The 18,314-nt window shown below is 37.6% G+C and overlaps 1 long non-coding RNA gene across 1 annotated transcript in view; it reads left to right on the top strand.

Moving 5' to 3' along the window:
* LOC127494009 (uncharacterized) overlaps positions 1-16,035 on the top strand; it is a 57,870-nt gene extending 41,835 nt beyond the window's left edge. Inside the window, exon 2 of the long non-coding RNA XR_007924776.3 lies at positions 15,680-16,035. This is a non-coding gene — a long non-coding RNA (uncharacterized LOC127494009). The remainder of the gene's footprint in view (positions 1-15,679) is intronic.
* Positions 16,036-18,314: the final 2,279 nt, after the last annotated feature.

The following is an 18,314-nucleotide window of genomic DNA, read 5'->3' as shown; positions in this document are numbered from 1 at the left end:
TGCAAATACTAACATATATACTTTCTATTGGAATATGGCTACAAATCTCCACTTGTGCATATTGAGGGAAGCAATTTTTATGCTACAACAGCATAGTTCAGTAGTTGCAACAGAGATTGCATGCTCTGTAGACATAATTTACTAACTGATCTTTAACATCTTTAACTTCAGTAATTTTCCAAACCCTCCAATGGGACACAAACTCACGGATATAAAAGCTTTGCCTGTTTAGTTTATTGTTATATCTCCAAAAATATAATAGCACCTTGCCCATTGTAGGCATTCAATAAATATTTTAAATATTTAAATGAATAAATGAATGCATGATAGATTGTAGTATGCCAAGAATTGTCCAGAAAAGATGCACCTATCCTAGTCTCCTGCAGCTGTTACCTTATATGAAAAATGGATTTTTTGCATGTGTGATTGAGTTAGAATCTTGACTTGAAAGAGTATCCACGATCAGCCAGATAGGCCCTAAATACAATCAAATGATCCTTATGAGAGGGAAACAGAGAAGCTGGGCCATATAGACAGAAGAATCGAGGTGATGACATGAGGGAGGCAGACATCAGGGTGATGTGCAATAAGCCAATGGATGCAGCAGGTACCAGAAACAAGAAGAGATAAGGAATGTACTCTTTAGTATTCCTAGGGGCTACAGCACACTAGAAACCTTGAGTTTGGTCTAGTGACATTGGTTTTAGATTTCAAGACTCCAGATTGTGAGAGGACATATTTCTGTTGAAACCACTAAGTCTTTGGCAATTTGTTACAAAAGCAGCAAGAAAAAATGCATCAGGAAAATGAATTAAAATTAATTCAATTAAAATATTGTACTCAAAAGGATTATACAAAAATTGTTTCTTGTGTTCACATTAATTCTATATGTGTCCTTCAAATTAATTATCACTAAAACTAAATCTCATAGGAGAAAATATATTTTACCATTTCTTTTCTAACCATCAGTTCATGAAAAATACTACATAATTTATGGTTTCTTCACTAAATACCTTAAAGTGGTCACATGTGGAGAGATTATCTTTCTTTCATTACTTTATAAATTAGTTGATAAAATAATTTTCTGCAATATTAGATATGAAATCCAGGCATAATTCTGATATTTTCTTCAACATATTTCTGTATTTTCCCATAAATTATTGCTAAACAAACAAAATTATTTGCTATTGAAAAATAAGAAATATAAAGGTTTCCAGGGTGACAGCCAAGCATGTAGAAACATTTTCTTCTTTAAGAAAATGAAAAACATGGGAGGAATTTTCCTTATTCCCCATCAGAGGATGTGGTCAAGTTCATGTCTCCCTGCAATGCCTGAAATGGCAGCCTCTTTGGAAATAAGGACTTACACTTGGCTGATTGACTAAATCTAGCAGAATACATGAATGGAAAACTCCCAGCACATGGATAGTATCATGGAGCTGCTGAACTAGCCATGGAACCACCCTGTATCTGTACTTTGTGTTCTCTGGTGCAATAAATGTCCACTCTAGGTTGTGTATCCAATTACTGGAAGCTGAAAATCTCTTCATGTTGGCGACAATGGTGAAAATAATGTAATTTAGGATCATTGCTTCTGACCAACTTATTCATGCAGTGAGAAAAGGATATAGCAAAATCCTTAGTCATATTTTGACAATGAACCATGTCCTGACTAAACTAGAATTCAGGGAAATAATATGGGAACTAAGATTCGAAATTGCCTTTCAGTCACTTGGGGATTTTTTCTGCACATAAGGAGTCAATTTGTGCAGCCATGATGGTGATGTCAATGCTATCTTTATTGAGCACTGGCAGTGCTGTCTCAGTGATACACTGAAATGGACAAATGGGCAGAGGATTCTTTGCAAAGAACAAACGTATTCCTGGTTGACTTGGACATTTTCATGCCGGAGCAGAATGAACTTCTATATTTTTGGTAAGATTTCTATAAAATGGAAGATATCTGCATTCACTGCAGTATTATATCCCCAAATTTTTATTGAAATAGGAAGTATTAAAAATTAAGAATATTTTTGATTCCATGAAACAGGCACACGCCAACTCAGATATATGGTTTTATGGAGTCTGTACCTACTAATCTGATAAGTAGTTTTTGTGGAATTTTAACATAAGCAAATATCTAAACATGAGAACAGTTAACATTTCCAACTACCTTTTGCTATAAAACTAACATTAAATTTATCTCACTGTCTCTTGTTCATTGCACTTTGTTTTTACTCTATAAGAATACCATGGTTCACATCAGGAAGCTAAGAAGTCAATAGAAGTAGATTTTGTAATAAGTTGGTGATTTATTTATTTGAATGCCAGAGTTACAGAGAGAGAGAGAGAGAGAGAAGGAGAGAGAGATCTTGTATCAGCTAGTTCATTCCCCGAGGAGCCACAAAGGCCAGGACTAGGCCAGGCTGAAGCCAGGAGCTAGAGCTTCATCAGGAGCACCCATTTGGGAGCAGGGGCTCAAACTCTTGGGCCACCTTCTGCTACGTTTCCTAGGCCATCAGCAGGGTGCTGTATTGGAACTGGAGCAGCTGGGACACAAACTTGATATCCATATAGAATCCAGGTGATGGCCCACCCATTATGCCTCAATGTGGTCCCTGTGATTTATCTGAAAGGATTATTTATTGTCATTGTTTTGCAACAGAGCATCTATCCTAAGAAACCAAGCACTGTTATCTTTCACTTTATTTATTTATTTTTTTTTCAGAATGAATGACTCATTTGGCTTCCAGTTTAGTTACCAAATACTGGACCTTATTGTGCAACAGAAATGGTTTTAAATTTAGAGTTTGGTCTTTACTTCATATGGATTATTTACCTGCTCTTGCATATGTTTGGGGTTATCAGTAAAAACATCTTAGCTTACATTGTTTTGAGGATCAAGTAATAAAATGCTGTTTCCCTATTCCTTAACTCCACAGCTGGCAGTTCTTGGAAGTAACAACAAAACTGCTCAGTGATACTGAGTGATTGGAGGATGGCGTTCATGAAACATGTGTTCCCCAAGTTCTGCAGGCCATTGGCACAAATGCCAGCAATGCTCCCATTAACTTTTAGTAACTTGTTGTTTAATGATGAGTTTTCCAAAAGTTTTCTTGAGTATTTTGTTAGGACATTTGTAACGGATAAAGATATTGACAAAATAAAAACATTTGTAAATAAATTTATGATATTTATCAAATGAATACATTTGTTTTTCTAGTAAGAAAGACCAGGGTTAGACATAGGGAAAGGAAAGCACGTCCTGGAAATAGGTCTTCTCATGTGAAAATGCCATGAATTTAAAATTTTTATCAAAAGTAAATGGGAAAAGGTAGGGGAATTCACTAAGTATGTTACAATAGCAAAAAAAAAAAAAAAAACAACAACAAAAAAAAACCACATATTCATTTACAACTATTTGACAAAAACACACTTCTGACAGAGTAGATACCCAAACATAAGTGTTAATCATCAAACAATGTAAAAAGTATAATTGGGGCCAGCTCCATGGCTCATTTGGTTAGTCCTCAGCCTGCGGCACCAGCATCCCATATGGGCACCAGGTTCTAGTCTGGGTTGCTAATCTTCCAGTCCAGCTCCCTGCTGTGGCCCAGGAGGGCAGTGGAGGATGGCCCAAGTGCTTGGGCGTCTGTACCCACATGGGAGACCAGGAGGAAGCACCTGGTTCCTGGCTTCGGATCACCACAGTGCTGGCCATAGCGGCCATTTGGGGAGTGAATCAATGGAAGGAACCCCTTTCTCTCTGTCTCTCTCCCTCACTGTCTGTGTTTCTACCTGTCAAATAAAAATAAAGTATAATCAATGCTCAATGCATCTAGAGATAAAATGCATTTTTAGTTAGAAGTAAACTGGGGAAATCAGAAAGTATTCCATTTTTAGTCAAGAAATTACAGCTGAGATAACAAAATTAGACAAATGTTAGAAAGTAAAATTAAAAGTAAATATTGGCAGGCGCCTTGGCTCACTAGGCTAATCCTCCACCTGCGGCACCGGCACACCAGGTTCTAGTCCCGGTTGGGGCACCGGATTCTGTCCTTTTTGCCCCTGTTCCAGTCCAGCTCTCTGCTGTGGCCCAGGAGTGCAGTGGAGGATGGCCCAAGTCCTTGGGACCTGCACCCGCATGGGAGACCAGGAGAAGCACCTGGCTCCTGGCTTCGGATCAGCGTGGTGCGCCGGCCGCAGCGGCCATTGGCAGGTGAAGCAACGGTAAAGGAAGACCTTTCTCTCTGTCTCTCTCTCACTATCCACTCTGTCAAAAAAAAGTAAATATTAAATATAAAAAGAAAATGAAAGGCAAATCTCTGTTTCTTTCATAGGAAACTGGTATACAATGGAAAACAATCTTCTATTCAGAGAAATAGCTATATCCAGACTCTGAATTAATTAATAAGGTAATTTACCAACCTCACCCATTTCTAGTAGATTAATTTACTCAAAACATTATTCTTCCCTCAATCCTAACATTATATATATATGTATATGTATGTGTATATATATATATATATATATTCAATGACTGTTTTGCCTGTGTAAGAAGTATAAACTATTTAACAGGCACTTCAACTCTTTTGACTATTGGATGCAGTTCTTACTTTCCACTACCATGTGCTATCACTTCTTTTATTAATCCCTAATTCTAGCATTTGAGTATGCCTCATTCTGCTTCTTTGTGACATTTCTTAAGTTGTTTCTAAATTTATAATTCACATTCACCTCTACCTCTCTGGACTCAAATCATGCATCTCAGTGCAACTCAAGTTCCATCACTTCTTCAATGTTTGACCAGTGTATTACCCTTAAAAGAAATGTGAGACTTCATCAGAATTTGACAATACTTTATATCTGTGCTATCTTTAAGGAGATAAACAGAGTGCCTTGAGTTAAAGCCATTTATATGAAAGTCCTAAAATCCAATGTGAAATGTTGGTTTTTAGAGGACAGGTAACTGAAATGCCAAGCATATGACCTTGCATTTCTGAGGCCAAATAAATAGCCTCTGGATTAATGGCTAACCCCATGGGTAACATGGTCACCACATTAATTTAAAAATTTTCTAGAACTTCATTTCTGCCATTCTCTAAGGTATCTGGGATCATCAGAATCTTTATAAAACCATATGCATATTTCTCCTAAAATTCAAGGTGTTATAATGAGCTCCACTTTTGATATTTCATATAGAAATATAAATGCCTTCTATATTTCTTAATACTTATATCATCATATTCTTCAGATTATAAAAAAATTTGCATTGTAAACAAAAATTGAATTCATTTAAAGTCCTGCTATAATATAACGTATGTAATCAAAGTCTTTAAAACTATGGCATATAAAAACAATCTAAAACATTAAATGATTTTATTCTTTTTAATAGTTTTGTTTTAATTCATGGATAGCTTACCTTTTATAAAAACATTTCTCACCATTATTTATTCTGTTTTATGTAGATGTGGATTCAGTGTTCATCAATGTTTGGTTTCGATTGTCTCATAGTTTCATTCTAACACAGGATGGGGCATGACATATTCTCTGAGTTTTACATGATTAATTGCCAGTACTGTTATTTTGTACTTGGATAACAACATGCATGGTTATAATATTCCTGGGACATACTCGTTCCCTTAGAATCTTGTAAATATTGTTCTATTATCTCCTGGCACTTCATTTTTCCACAGAGGCATTTGAGCTCAGCCAGATTTATCCCCTTTGTGAGTTCTTGGATACCTGATAAATTCTTTCTTTATCCTTGAAATTCAATCACTTTACCAGAATGTCAAGAAGGTGGTTCTTCCAATGAATTTCTTGAGAACAGTATGTTTTTAGATTTATGGATATTATTTTTAATTCAAGGAATATTGTCTGCTGTTACGTACTTATTTTTAAACTCTATTTGTTGGGTGTTCACTTCTTGTGTGCCATTTATCTTGATTTTGGACCAACATTTCTTGTATAGGACAGCCATTAACACCTTTCTGGTTACTTTGCTTTCATCCCCCTCCATTTCACTGAGACTTCCTCATAGCTTTCTCTGTGGCTAATCTTATTTTCTACATGATCTAATCTGTTCTCATGACTTCTACTTAATTATATCTGCAATGGTGTCACTCTAGTTCTCTGTTTACTTAATTTTAAAGTTTCTCCATTCAGCTCTTCCAGACTTAAGGAACTTTAATCATTCTGTCATGGACAAGAAAGATTTTTATTGATCCTTCCTCAACTTGTCTGAGAGCTGTTGGATTCCCCCATAAGTCTTCATTGCAGAAATGGAAGTAGGTATTCTATTCACATTTTGGTATTCCAAAATGCCTGTGGAATAATAGAAAAAAAATCAACTGTATGTGTCAGTGACTTGAATGGAGAATTGGACCTTGGAGCTATAGATATGGTGGAGACAAGCTTCTAGATACCTAGATATCAATGCTATAATAAGTCATTTACAAAATATTTTAACATTATGAGGAATATTTTATCTCTTTTAACTTAAAGTTTCTCTTTCAACTCTCCTCAGTGATATCCATCAAAATATATACTATCAAATGCATTGGATAAAATAGCTCCTCACACTATAGAACTGCCTGATAAGTGAAGTTAGATCAGGAGTGTTTCAAAGAGTTATCTATTTAGTCCACCTTAAAATTCACTTCCAAAAAATGAGGTCATACAACCTTTCCTCTATTTCTGTTTTATGTATTCCAAACATGTCTTTCTCTTTCAATGTTAGTTTTGTTTGTATACTGAAACATTTATCTTTTGTTCACTCTTACAATTATAACCAGAAAAAAATGAAAAAACAAAAATAGATGATTTTTCTTGGATCCATCAATGAGTTGAGATCACTGGACAAATAACCTCCCTAATGTCTGATGGGACAAGCACTGAAGTCAAGAGTAGAGATTTTGTACTTGGTGCAGAAGTCACTGGAGCGATAAATTGCTAGATGCACTTTAATGATAACTTTGATGAATTCTTGGAATTTGGGTTTAACATTATTAAGAAAATCCAGTGAGCAAAACTATTAGGGAGATAGGCCCTCACCTGCATGGGATTTTGTCTAGTAGTCTCACCATGTCCTCATTTTAAAGAGCCAAGAAATATCTCTTGGTGGCTCACATGCAGTGATGGGGAAAGTAAACATGGGGAAATATGTCCAGAGCATTTGTCATTATAAATGTCTATTGTCTGGGGGAGATGACTTGACACACAAGTTTACTTCCTCATCCCAATCTTCTTTGTTGATTTTGACTCAAGCTGACAACCAACCAAGATATACACATGAAGTCAGAGCCCAGAGGAACAGACTCACTCCACTAAACCACTAGACTTAATCACGAGATTATAGAAATGTCATCTCTCACACATCTGATTTCACAGAAACACGATTCCGGCATAATAAAGAATTAAAGATGAAAGTATAGAGACACAGAATATATCCAAGGATAATTTTTTAGTGAAGCACAAAGAAAGCAGATGATATCACATGAGGAATGTAGAAAAATTTGAAGTCTGATATCTTCAGCTACAAGAAACACCAAATAAATATCAAATCCTAACTATAATACCAGAAAACATTATGCCTAATGCTTTTTACCTCAATTTGTATATCCTACATGTCACTCTTGCTTATTATAAAAAATTAAAATAAATTCCCCAAATTAAAAAATAGATATAGTCAGAAGAGAAAAATGAAGCATCAGAACTAGACTGAGATAAAACACACATTTTAGAATTATTATCATAGAATTAAAAATAACTATGATTAATATATTAAGAGCTCTTGAAGGCCGGTGCCGTGGCTCAATAGGCTAATCCTCCACCTTGCGGCGCCGGCACACCGGGTTATAGTCCCGGTCGGGGCTCCAGATTTTGTCCCAGTTGCCCCTCTTCCAGGCCAGCTCTCTGCTGTGGCCCAGGAGTGCAGAGGAGGATGGCCCAAGTCCTTGGGCCCTGCACCCTCATGGGAGACCAGGAGAAGCACCTGGCTCCTGGCTTCGGATCAGCACGGTGTGCCTGCCAAAGTGCACTGGCTGCAGAAGCCATTGGAGGGTGAACCAAGACAAAGGAAGACCTTCCTCTCTGTCTCTCTTTCACTCTCACTGTCCACTCTGCCTGTGGGAAAAAAAAAAAAAAAAAGAGCTCTTAAAAAAAATTAATCATGGATGAGAGAAAATGGGCAACATAAGCAGAAAGATGGAAAGTACAGGAAAAAAATCAAAATAATATAGGAGAATTTGAAAATTCTATAACACAGATTAAGAATGCTTTCCATTAACTCAAGAGTAAATTAGACATGATGGAGAAAACAATGAGAAAAGTTGAAGATATGTCAAAAAATATTTCAAAGAGAAAATAATACTTCAAAACACAACAGAACATTAAATAGCCATGAAATAGCCATGAGAAAGTTTCAAGAAATGTAGGATATGCACAATTGGAAGAGCAGAAAGAGAAGAAAGAATGCAGCAGAAAGTATATTTGAAGTCAAGAATCTTCCAAAATTAATGACAGACACCATAACAGAACTGATAAGCACAGAAAACATGGAGTAAAATCAATAATCTGCACATAGAGACATCACATTCAAACTGCATAAAAGCAAGGACAAAGAGAAAATCCCGGAATAAGAAAAAAAAGTAATAAACAAAAACACTGTATCTAGAGCAACAAGGATAAGACTTACAACAGAATCAACACCAGAAACCATGTAAGCAAGAAGGGAATGAAAAAAATACAATGTGAAAGATAAAAACAGTAGCTTCTAATCTGATGTCTTGTGAGATGGCCCTTTGAAAGTTTAAATTACACATTTTAGAGACAGAATAAAATTGTATCTATCATCAGTAGACCTAACCTTCAGAAAAAGTTTAAATACACTCTTCAGGCAGATGGTACCAATGAATGTAAAACCAACATGGAAAAGTTACTTTGGACATATGGTTAAAAAATAAATCATTTTTCATAAAAGATTTTAATGTTATCTCCATTTTTAAAAAAATTTAAAAAAGACTTCTTGGAAAAGACTCCGGAAGCACATGCAGTCAAAGTCAAAATTAACATTTGGATTGCATCAAATTGAGAAGTTTCTGTACTGCAAAAGAAACAGAGGAGTGAAGAGGCAACTGACAGAATGGGAAAAAATATTTGCAAACTACACAACAGATAAAGGATTAATAACCAGAATCTACAATGAGATCAAGAAACTCCACAACAACAAAACCAACAACCCACTTGAGAGATGGGCCAAGGACCTCAATAGACATTTTTCAAAAGAGGAAATCCAAATGGAAAACAGACACATGAAAAAATGCTCAAGATCACTAGCAATCAGGGAAATGCAAATCAAAACTACAATGAGGTTTCACCTCACCCCAGTTAGAATGGCTTACATTCAGAAATCTACCAACAACAGATGCTGGCGAAGATGTGGGGAAAAAGGGACACTAACCCACTGTTGGTGGGAATGCAAACTGGTTAAGCCACTATGGAAGTCAGTCTGGTGATTCCTCAGAAACCTGAATATAACCCTACCATTCAACCCAGACATTTCACTCCTTGGAATTTACCCAGAGGAAATGAAATTGGCAAACAAACAAGCTGTCTGCACCCTAATGTTTATTGCAGCTCAATTCACAATAGCTAAGACCTGGAACCAACACAAATGCTCATCAACAGTAAACTGGATAAAGAAATTATGGAACATGTACTCTATAGAATACCATATAGCAGTCAAAAACAATGAAACCCGGTCATTTGCAACAAAATGGATGAATATGTAAAACATCATACTGAGTGAATTAAGCCAGTCCCAAAGGGACAAATATCATATGTTCTCCCTGATCAGTGACAACTAACCAACCACAAAAAAAGGACTTGTTGAAGTGAAAGGGACACTTTGAGAAACAATGACTTGATCAGCCCTTGTCCTGACTGTTGATGTACAATTTAATACTTTATCCATTTTAGTATTTTTTGTTCTACTTAATACTATTAGTTGAACTCTGTAATTAATACACAGTTATTCTTAGGTGTTGAAATTTAATTGAAAAGTGATCCCTGTTAAATAGAAGAGTGGGAATAAGAGAGGGAGGAGAGGTACAATTTGGGACATGCTCAATCAGACTTGCCCCTAATGGTGGAGTTACAAATGTTCCAGGGGATTCCAATACAATCCCATCAAGATGGCATGTACCAATGCCATTTCACTAGTCCAAGTGATCAATTTCAGTTCACAATTGATCACACTGATTGATCTAAGAGTCAAAGGGATCACACAAACAAGACTTGTGTCTGCTAATACTAACTGATAGAATCAAAAAGGGAGAGAATTGCCAGTGCCACGGCTCAATAGGATAATCCTCTGCCTAGTGGCGCCAGCACACCGGGTTCTAGTGCCGGTCGGGGTGCCGGATTCTGTCCCAGTTGCCACTCTTCCAGGCCAGCTCTCTGCTGTGGCCAGGGAGTGCAGTGGAGGATGGCCCAAGTCCCTGGGCCCTGCATTCCATGGGAGACCAGGTGAAGCACCTGGCTCCTGCCTTCGGATCAGCTCTGGCCGCAGTGGCCATTTAGGGTGAACCAACGGCAAAGGAAGACCTTTCTCTATGTCTCTCTCTATCTCACTGTCCACTCTGCCTGTCACAAAAAAAAAAAAGGGGGGGGGGAGAACAATCCAACATGGTAAGTGGGATACACAGCAGACTCATAAAATGGCAGATGTCCTAAATAGCACTCTGGCCTCCGAATCAGCCCTTAACACATTCAGATCTGGCTGAAAATCCCATGAGAGTATTTCAGGCATGGAAAGCCAAGACACTGTGGAAAAAAAAAAAAAAAACCCTAAATGAAAGATCTCTGCAAGGGAGATCCCAGTAGAAAGAATAGGCCATCAAAGGAGGAGGTACCTTTCTCTGCAGGGAGGAGAGAACTTCCACTTTGACTATGGCCTTGTCTAAATAAGATCGAAGTCAGTGAACTCAAGAGGCTTCCATAGCCTTGGCAACTCATGACAAGAGCCTAGGGTGATTACTGATGCCATAAACAAGAGTGTCAATTGGTTAAGTCAACAACAGAAGACACTGTGTAATTACTCCTCATGTAGGGTCTCTGTCCTTAATGTGTTGTCCAATGTGAATTAATGCTATAACTAGTACTGAAACAGTATTTTACACTTCATGTTCTGTGTGGGTGCAAACTAATGAAATCTTTACTTAATGTACACTAAATTGATCTTCCGTATATAAAGATAATTGAAAATGAATCTTGATGCGAATGGAATGGGAGTGGGAGCGGGAGATGGGAGGGGTGCGGGTGGGAGGGAAGTTATGGGGGTGAAAACGCCATTGTAATCTATAAACTGTACTTTGGAAAATTATAATTGCTAAATAAATGTTTAAAAAATTAAGTTATACTATATTCCTAAAATGTATATATGAAGTATATGAAAAAATAATGCTTGAGACTGGTGCTGTGGAACAGTGGGTAAGCTGCTATCTATGATGCCAGCATCCCATAATGGAGCAGTGGTTGGGGTCTCAGCTGCTCCACTTGCAATCCAGCTACCTGTTAATGTGCCTAGGGAAAGCAATGGTAGCTGGTCCAAATACCTGGGTCCCTGCCACCCACACAGGAGACTCAGGTAGAATTCCTGGATCCTGGCTTGGGCCTGACCTAGCTGTGGCCCCTGTGTGCAGTTGGGGAATGAACCAGCAGATGGAAGATCTGTTTCTCTTTCTGTCTCTCCCTCTGTCTCTATAATTCTGTCTTTTAAATTTAATAAATCTTCAAACAAGATGAATCTTCAGAGAGAAATTAGCCTATAATATACAGATAGATCCAATGAAATAGTAAAGGTCATTCTAAAAAAGAGTTGGAGGTGTTATTGAAAGAGGTGTAACCAGAGAGGCAGGGGAAAGTTCTAGGACGGTATAAACAAAGAAGTAAATCTTCTCATGGGGCCTTCAGAAGGACATCAGCCTGCTGACTCCTAGAATTAGCTTAAGATCCATTTGGGGCTTCCAACTCCCAAAACCAATAAGGATTATAATTCATTGTGGTTAAAACAGCAAAAAAATTGGGTCAAAAACCCGACTCTACCTTAAAAATAGAAGGGAGTCAAACAGTATATAGATGAGGGCAAAATAAATCTTTTATTTTGGTCATTGCTAGTTGATTTAAAATATCTAGATTTAAAGTAACAATGGTAACATCATCTTGAATTATGTTACCATAAGACAAAATTAAAGGAATTATAGAAATATCATAAGCGATAGGAAAGAAAAACTGATACTACCCTTTATGAAAATGCTTTCACCATCACTGAAATTACATAGCATTATTTGAAGGTGGGTAGCATTAATTAGGTAGCATTATTTGAAGGTAGGGCAACCATCAATGAACGTGCTAAAAAGAAATGTATATGATATGTTAAAAAAGGATATAAAATAAAATTATGTAAAGTATTCAAGAAATGTCAAAGTAGATGAAATGAAACAAAGAACAAATACAACAAATTTTTAAAAATACAGACCTAGTAGACATTATTCCACATGAATCATGATAATATTAAATATGGTTTATCTACATTTACCAACTAAAATGAGACAGTCATAATGGATTGTAATGATCAAACTATATGTTTTCTATAAGAAACCCACTTTCAGTGTAAAAAACTCTGGTTAAATGCCAAGATACGGAGAACAACACAACACGCCATCAGTCAAAAGGAGTTGAAAAGGCTGTAACAGCTATGTTTCAAATAACGATGACATCATAACAAAAAACAACTGCAAAGATAAAGGAGGGTGTAACAAAATGACAAAACATTTTATTCTTTAGCAGGACTCAAAAAAGAGAGCTGCAAGGGAAACATAAATATTCTTAGGGGTTGTGATCAGAATGTGAATGGAAATACAGACAGTGAAAAAATTTTGAATAGATCTTAAAAGAAAACAAAAAACAGGGTATTAGAAATTCGAGTAAAAGTTATCTTTGTTGTCCAGTTTCAAGGAGCTCTAAAGAACTGCGTCAATGACTTAAGACTTCATGAAAGACAGAACGTAAGAAGGGTAATGTAGGATATCTGGCAGCCAAAAAAAAAAAAAAAAAAAAAAGAAAAGAAAAAATCTAAGCAAAAATGTATTGAAGGTGTTGTGAGGCTTTCTTTGGTCTCTTAGAATAAAATGAGAGCAGAGAGGAATGATTTAATGAGAGAATTTAGAATTAAACAAAGCAAACAAACAAACAAAAAGCAAAAAGAGATGCTTGGGAGAAAATACTAAGGGTGTGACCAAGTGATCTTCTGCTAACAAGATCACTATGGATAGAAGAAAGCCAGATTCTTTTCATCAGGAAAATGAAAGAATGACTGCAAAGAAATTTCAGGGATCTTAAGGCGTGCTAGGACTTTTAGTGCGAAATTTACAGAGAGGTGCCCAGGTACCTCAGCATTCACAACTCTCTGCTGTCTGAAGACTCTTCCCTGGATTCTGGTGCAGGACCTCTTGTTTACAGCAGGAATAGCTCCAATAAAGCTCCAGTGTGGCTCAGTATGATACTCCAGAAGGTACAAGTCATAAACATTGGTGTAGCATATGGTTGTGTCTCTGTGGCTGAGCAGAGCTGTGGGGGACATGGTGGACTCCACCTAGATTTCAAAAGATTTTTCAGTCAGTCTGAGAGCCAAGAGACAAACACATTTCTGACTGGAGAAAGCCGGTACTGGGGCAATGCTGGACAGAAGTGTGTGATCAGCCCCACTACAGTGTCCCCACCAGGACAATGCCTAATGGAGCCATGGGGACAAAGCCACTTTAGAGACCCTAGAACTCTCAGCCAGCAGCATACAACTCCAGCCTTGGAAGACTGCAGGCATGAGATGCCAGTCCCTGGGAGCAGCTGTCTGGACTGCACACAGCAAAGTTATAGAGGCGGGGTTGCTTGAGGGCTGGGGGCTCCAACCCTACTCCTGTGTGCAAGGATGCGGTACATGGACTCAGTGGAGACTGTTCGCTAGCTTCAAGACCTGTTTTCTATATTGGGTTTTAGACTCATTTGGGACCTTTATTCCTTTCTTTTTTGTCTACTTCTCTCTTTTGGAATGAAAATATATCTCCCATGTCTGTCCTAGAATTGTGTTTTGGAAGCACATACGCATTTTGTTCTTACAGGCTCACAGCTGGAGGGTAATTGACTCAGAATGAATTGTGATTTTAGTCTCAGCGATATCTTAACTACATGAGATATTGGGCCTTGGTTTTTGAGCGGATGTTGAAACAAAAATTTTGGGACTTTTGGAATGGAATGAGTTGTGCATACAAGAAAGACATGAGTTTGATGGATTGTGGCAGAATTCTATAGCTTGAATGTACCCCCCTCCAAATTATATGTACCAGAAAATTAATTCGTAAAACAATAGAGGTGGGAGGTGGAACCTATAAGAGGTTATTACGTCATGAGGGCTTTACTCTCATTAATGAATGGGTGCTATTATTGCAATCGTGTGATCCTGATAAAAAGATAAAAAGATGTAATCACTTCCCTTCCTTCTCTCCCTTGGTGTCTCACACAAATACCCTTCTTGTCTTCTTTCTTCCAACATGACATGAAACAACATTAACTTCCTCACCAACTGGAGGCTCCTCAGTCTTGGACTTCTCAACTTCTAGGGTTGTAAGGAATGAACAATTATTCTTTAGACCATACTCAGTCTCAGGTATCCTGTTACAGTGACATGACATCGATTAACACAAACTCGATGACAAAAAGTCTGATAACTTAGATGAAATAAACAATTGAAAGACACAAATTTCTCAAACACAAAGACAAATAAACTGACCAGGTCTAAATCTATGAAACAAATCAATTTATTAGTCAAGATTCTCTTGAACTAACAAGAAATTTGATTTATTACTGATTTACTTGATTTATGGATTATTACCTGATTTATGGACTTATTACAAGGTTTTAAATCATGGATTTATGGAGACTAAGTATTCTCTAGATGTTTCCTCTTATAGCTGAAAATCTAGAAAGGCTGGTGATGTTGTTTAAAAACTTAGAATTTGAAGCTGATGGTGTAGGTTTCAGTGTGAATTTTTTTAAAGATTTATTCATTCATTTATTTGAAAGTCAGAGTTACACAGAGAGAGAAGCAGAGGCAGAGAGCTGTGCCGATCCAAAGCCAGACGCCAGGAGCTTCCTCCAGGTCTCCCACACGGGTGCAGGGGCCCAAGCACTTGGGCCATCTTCTACTGCTTTTCCAGGCTATAGCAGAGAGCTGGATTGGAAGAGGAGCAGCAGGGACTAGAACCGGCACCCATATGGGATGCCAGCACTGCAGGCGGATTAACCTATTGCGCCATAGCACCAGTCCCAGATAATGGGTATAGTTATAAAGCTTAATTTTAAGTCATTTTGAGTGGAGCATTGAATATCCAAACATTATTTTTGAGATTGTCTGTGAGGGTGTTTCCAGAAGAGATTAGCATTATAAGCAGTGGAGTTGGTAAGCTATATTGCTCTTACCAATATGGGTCAGCATTACCCAGTCCTTTGAGGGTCTGAATAGAATAACAAAAAGAGAAAATCAGGAAAGAAGGATACATTCTCTGTTTGCCTGAATGCTTGAGATGGGACATTAATTACTCCTTGGTTTTCCTGGTTCTAGGGCCTTAAAATTCACATCGAGCGGCTGGCACTGTGGCGTAGCCAGTGAAGCTGTCGCCTGCAGTACCAGCTCCCATATGGGCACTGATTCAAGTCCTGTCAGCTCCACTTGTGATCCAGCTCTCTGTTATGGCCTGGGAAAGAGTAGAGGATGGCCAAAAGTCCTTGGGCTCCTGCACTTGCATGGGAGACCTGGAAGAAACTCCTGGCTTCGGATCAGCGCAGCTCCAGCCATTGTGGCCAATTGGGGAGTGAACCAACGGATAGAAAATCTTTCTCTCTGTCTCTCCTCCTCACTGTCTGTAACTCTAACTTTCAAACAAATAAATAAAATATTAAAAAATTACCCATTATCAATTATATCCTTCAGTGATGTTTATTCTTAATTTTGATATGCATAACAAATATTTTGATATGAATTTAATAATAGGATAATATTTAATATGAAGACGTTAGAGGCATTGTTGATTAAGTTTCAGTCCACCAAAATAAAGCTAATATATAATAGTTTCCAAGTTTGTCTGAAAGTTATTTTTTCACTATACCAGTTTACTAAGTGGGTGAAAACATTATACTAAAATCAATAAATGCACCTTAATATATACTTATTGCTAAAATAGCTAATGATCATTGAATTTATTGGAAAAGTGGAACTGCAAGTTGTCACAAACCTTTATTCTAAAAAATGCAGTATCTATAAACTGTGATAAAGTGAGGTACAATAAAATGGACTGATCCCATTAAAACCTGCACATCTTATGTATTATTATAAATGAATAAGAGAGGGAACGCCTTGCCTTTCTCCTCTCTCATGTATGTGTATACAGTTGTACATACAGTATATTCATAACAAATAAGGAAGAAATACTCATGGCAGTTAGTCCCCATTTCTGTGACTGGTCATGCAATGATAGCTGTTATCTGTAAATGCCTTCTTCCACTATCCATTCTATATTGACTTTGTCTTCAGCAAGCATCTCAGTAACCTTTCACGATTGTCTGCCTGGGGGAATGAGTCAATCCTTCATTCTGTAAAAGTATGGGTCATAGCAACACTGCCTGTTTTGTGTTGTTTCAGTTTTGCACTTTTTAAAAATTTACTTATTTATTTGAAAGGTCACGTTACAGCTAGAGGGAGAAACAGGAGATAGAGATACTAGCTAGATAGGTGGAAATAGATACTTTCCATCTGCTGGTTTATTCTGCAAATGCCCTCAACAAGCAGGACTGTTCAGGCTAAAGCCAGTAGCCTGGAACTCTATACAGGTTTCCACAGGGTTGCAGTGTCCCAAAGAACTGGCATCTCCTGCTGCTTTCCCAGGAGCGGGAGAAACGGAGCTGGGTCTGAATGGGGCAGCTGGGCTCCAAACTGGTACCCATATTGGATGCTAGTTGTGGGCCACAGCTTAATCTGCTGCTCCACAATGCCAGCCCCATGTTTCCCATTAATTTTAATCACTGAGTATAGTAATATGAAGAGATAGCCTAAGGGATTGCCTGTACTCAGAACATACCATTTCTTGCCTCCATTATCAAGTTCAATTTCCCTTCTGTAAGGATCAATCACACCAGTCAGTGTTGTGTGAAAGAAAGCAGTCTGAAAAGCCTAAATAATATATGAGTCCAGTTAAATTACATTCCCAACACACAAACACACAACAATCAGTTGCCGTCATGGCAGGAGGAGGAGGGAAGAATAATAGAAACACAAAGGTTTTTTTAGATCAATAAAATTATACCACACAATTCGTGCATTTGTCAAAATCATAGAACTCTACAGAAGAAAGAGTACACAAATAATGTATGAAAATTAAAAACTGATTTAGATCTGAACGTTCCAGAATGAAATGCTTACTATGACCAAAATAAATCTGTGTTAAAAATGTGTGAAGCAACTGAAGGAAGTACAAGTAGAAAATGTGCTGACGCGAGTCGTTTTGTTTACCAGTGAATTCTGTCTGTATCATGGAACTACACATGAGTCCGTAATGTTGTTTTCCAGGTAGAAGGAGCAGATCAACAATTCTGAGCTAAAATGATTATGTTCTGGAACTGAACAATTTAGTAAACGTAGTACAGATGTTGGGAGCAATGTTTATCACTATTGGAGTTGTAAGATAATCAAAGGAATGAAAGTAAATGAAATTATCCATTTGGCAATGAATTAGGGTGGAAGACATCAGTATGAACTCATGAAAAGCTTTATATAAATATAAGATTTACATATAGAAATGCTTATAACTTATATGAACACATAGGTTAATACATATACATACATTTCTTTGTCATCTAAGTGTGCCTAGGAGAAAGGATATCTCAGAAGAAACAAACAAGAATAGTGTCTACAAATACTAGCTGATAGAATCAAAAAGGGAGAGAATGATCCAACATGGGAAGTGAGATACACAGCAGACCCATAGAATGGCAAATGTCCTAACAGCACTCTGGCCTCATAATCAGCCTTAAGGCATGCGGATCCGGCTGAAAAGCCCATGAGAGTATTTCAGGCATGGAAAGCCAAGACACTCGGGGGGGGGGGGGGCGACCTAAATGAAAGATCTCCGCTAGTGAGATCCCAGTGGAAAGAACGGGTCATCAAAGAAGGAGGTACCTTTCTCTGAAGGGAGGAGAGAACT

The sequence above is a fragment of the Oryctolagus cuniculus genome, chromosome 4 (assembly GCF_051225735.1).
Source record: "Oryctolagus cuniculus isolate XC-2025 breed Fujian yellow rabbit chromosome 4, ASM5122573v1, whole genome shotgun sequence".
Classification (NCBI taxonomy): Eukaryota; Metazoa; Chordata; class Mammalia; order Lagomorpha; family Leporidae; genus Oryctolagus; species Oryctolagus cuniculus.
The sequence above is the reverse complement of the archived record's forward strand: the minus strand, read 5'-3'. Positions and strand labels throughout refer to the sequence as shown.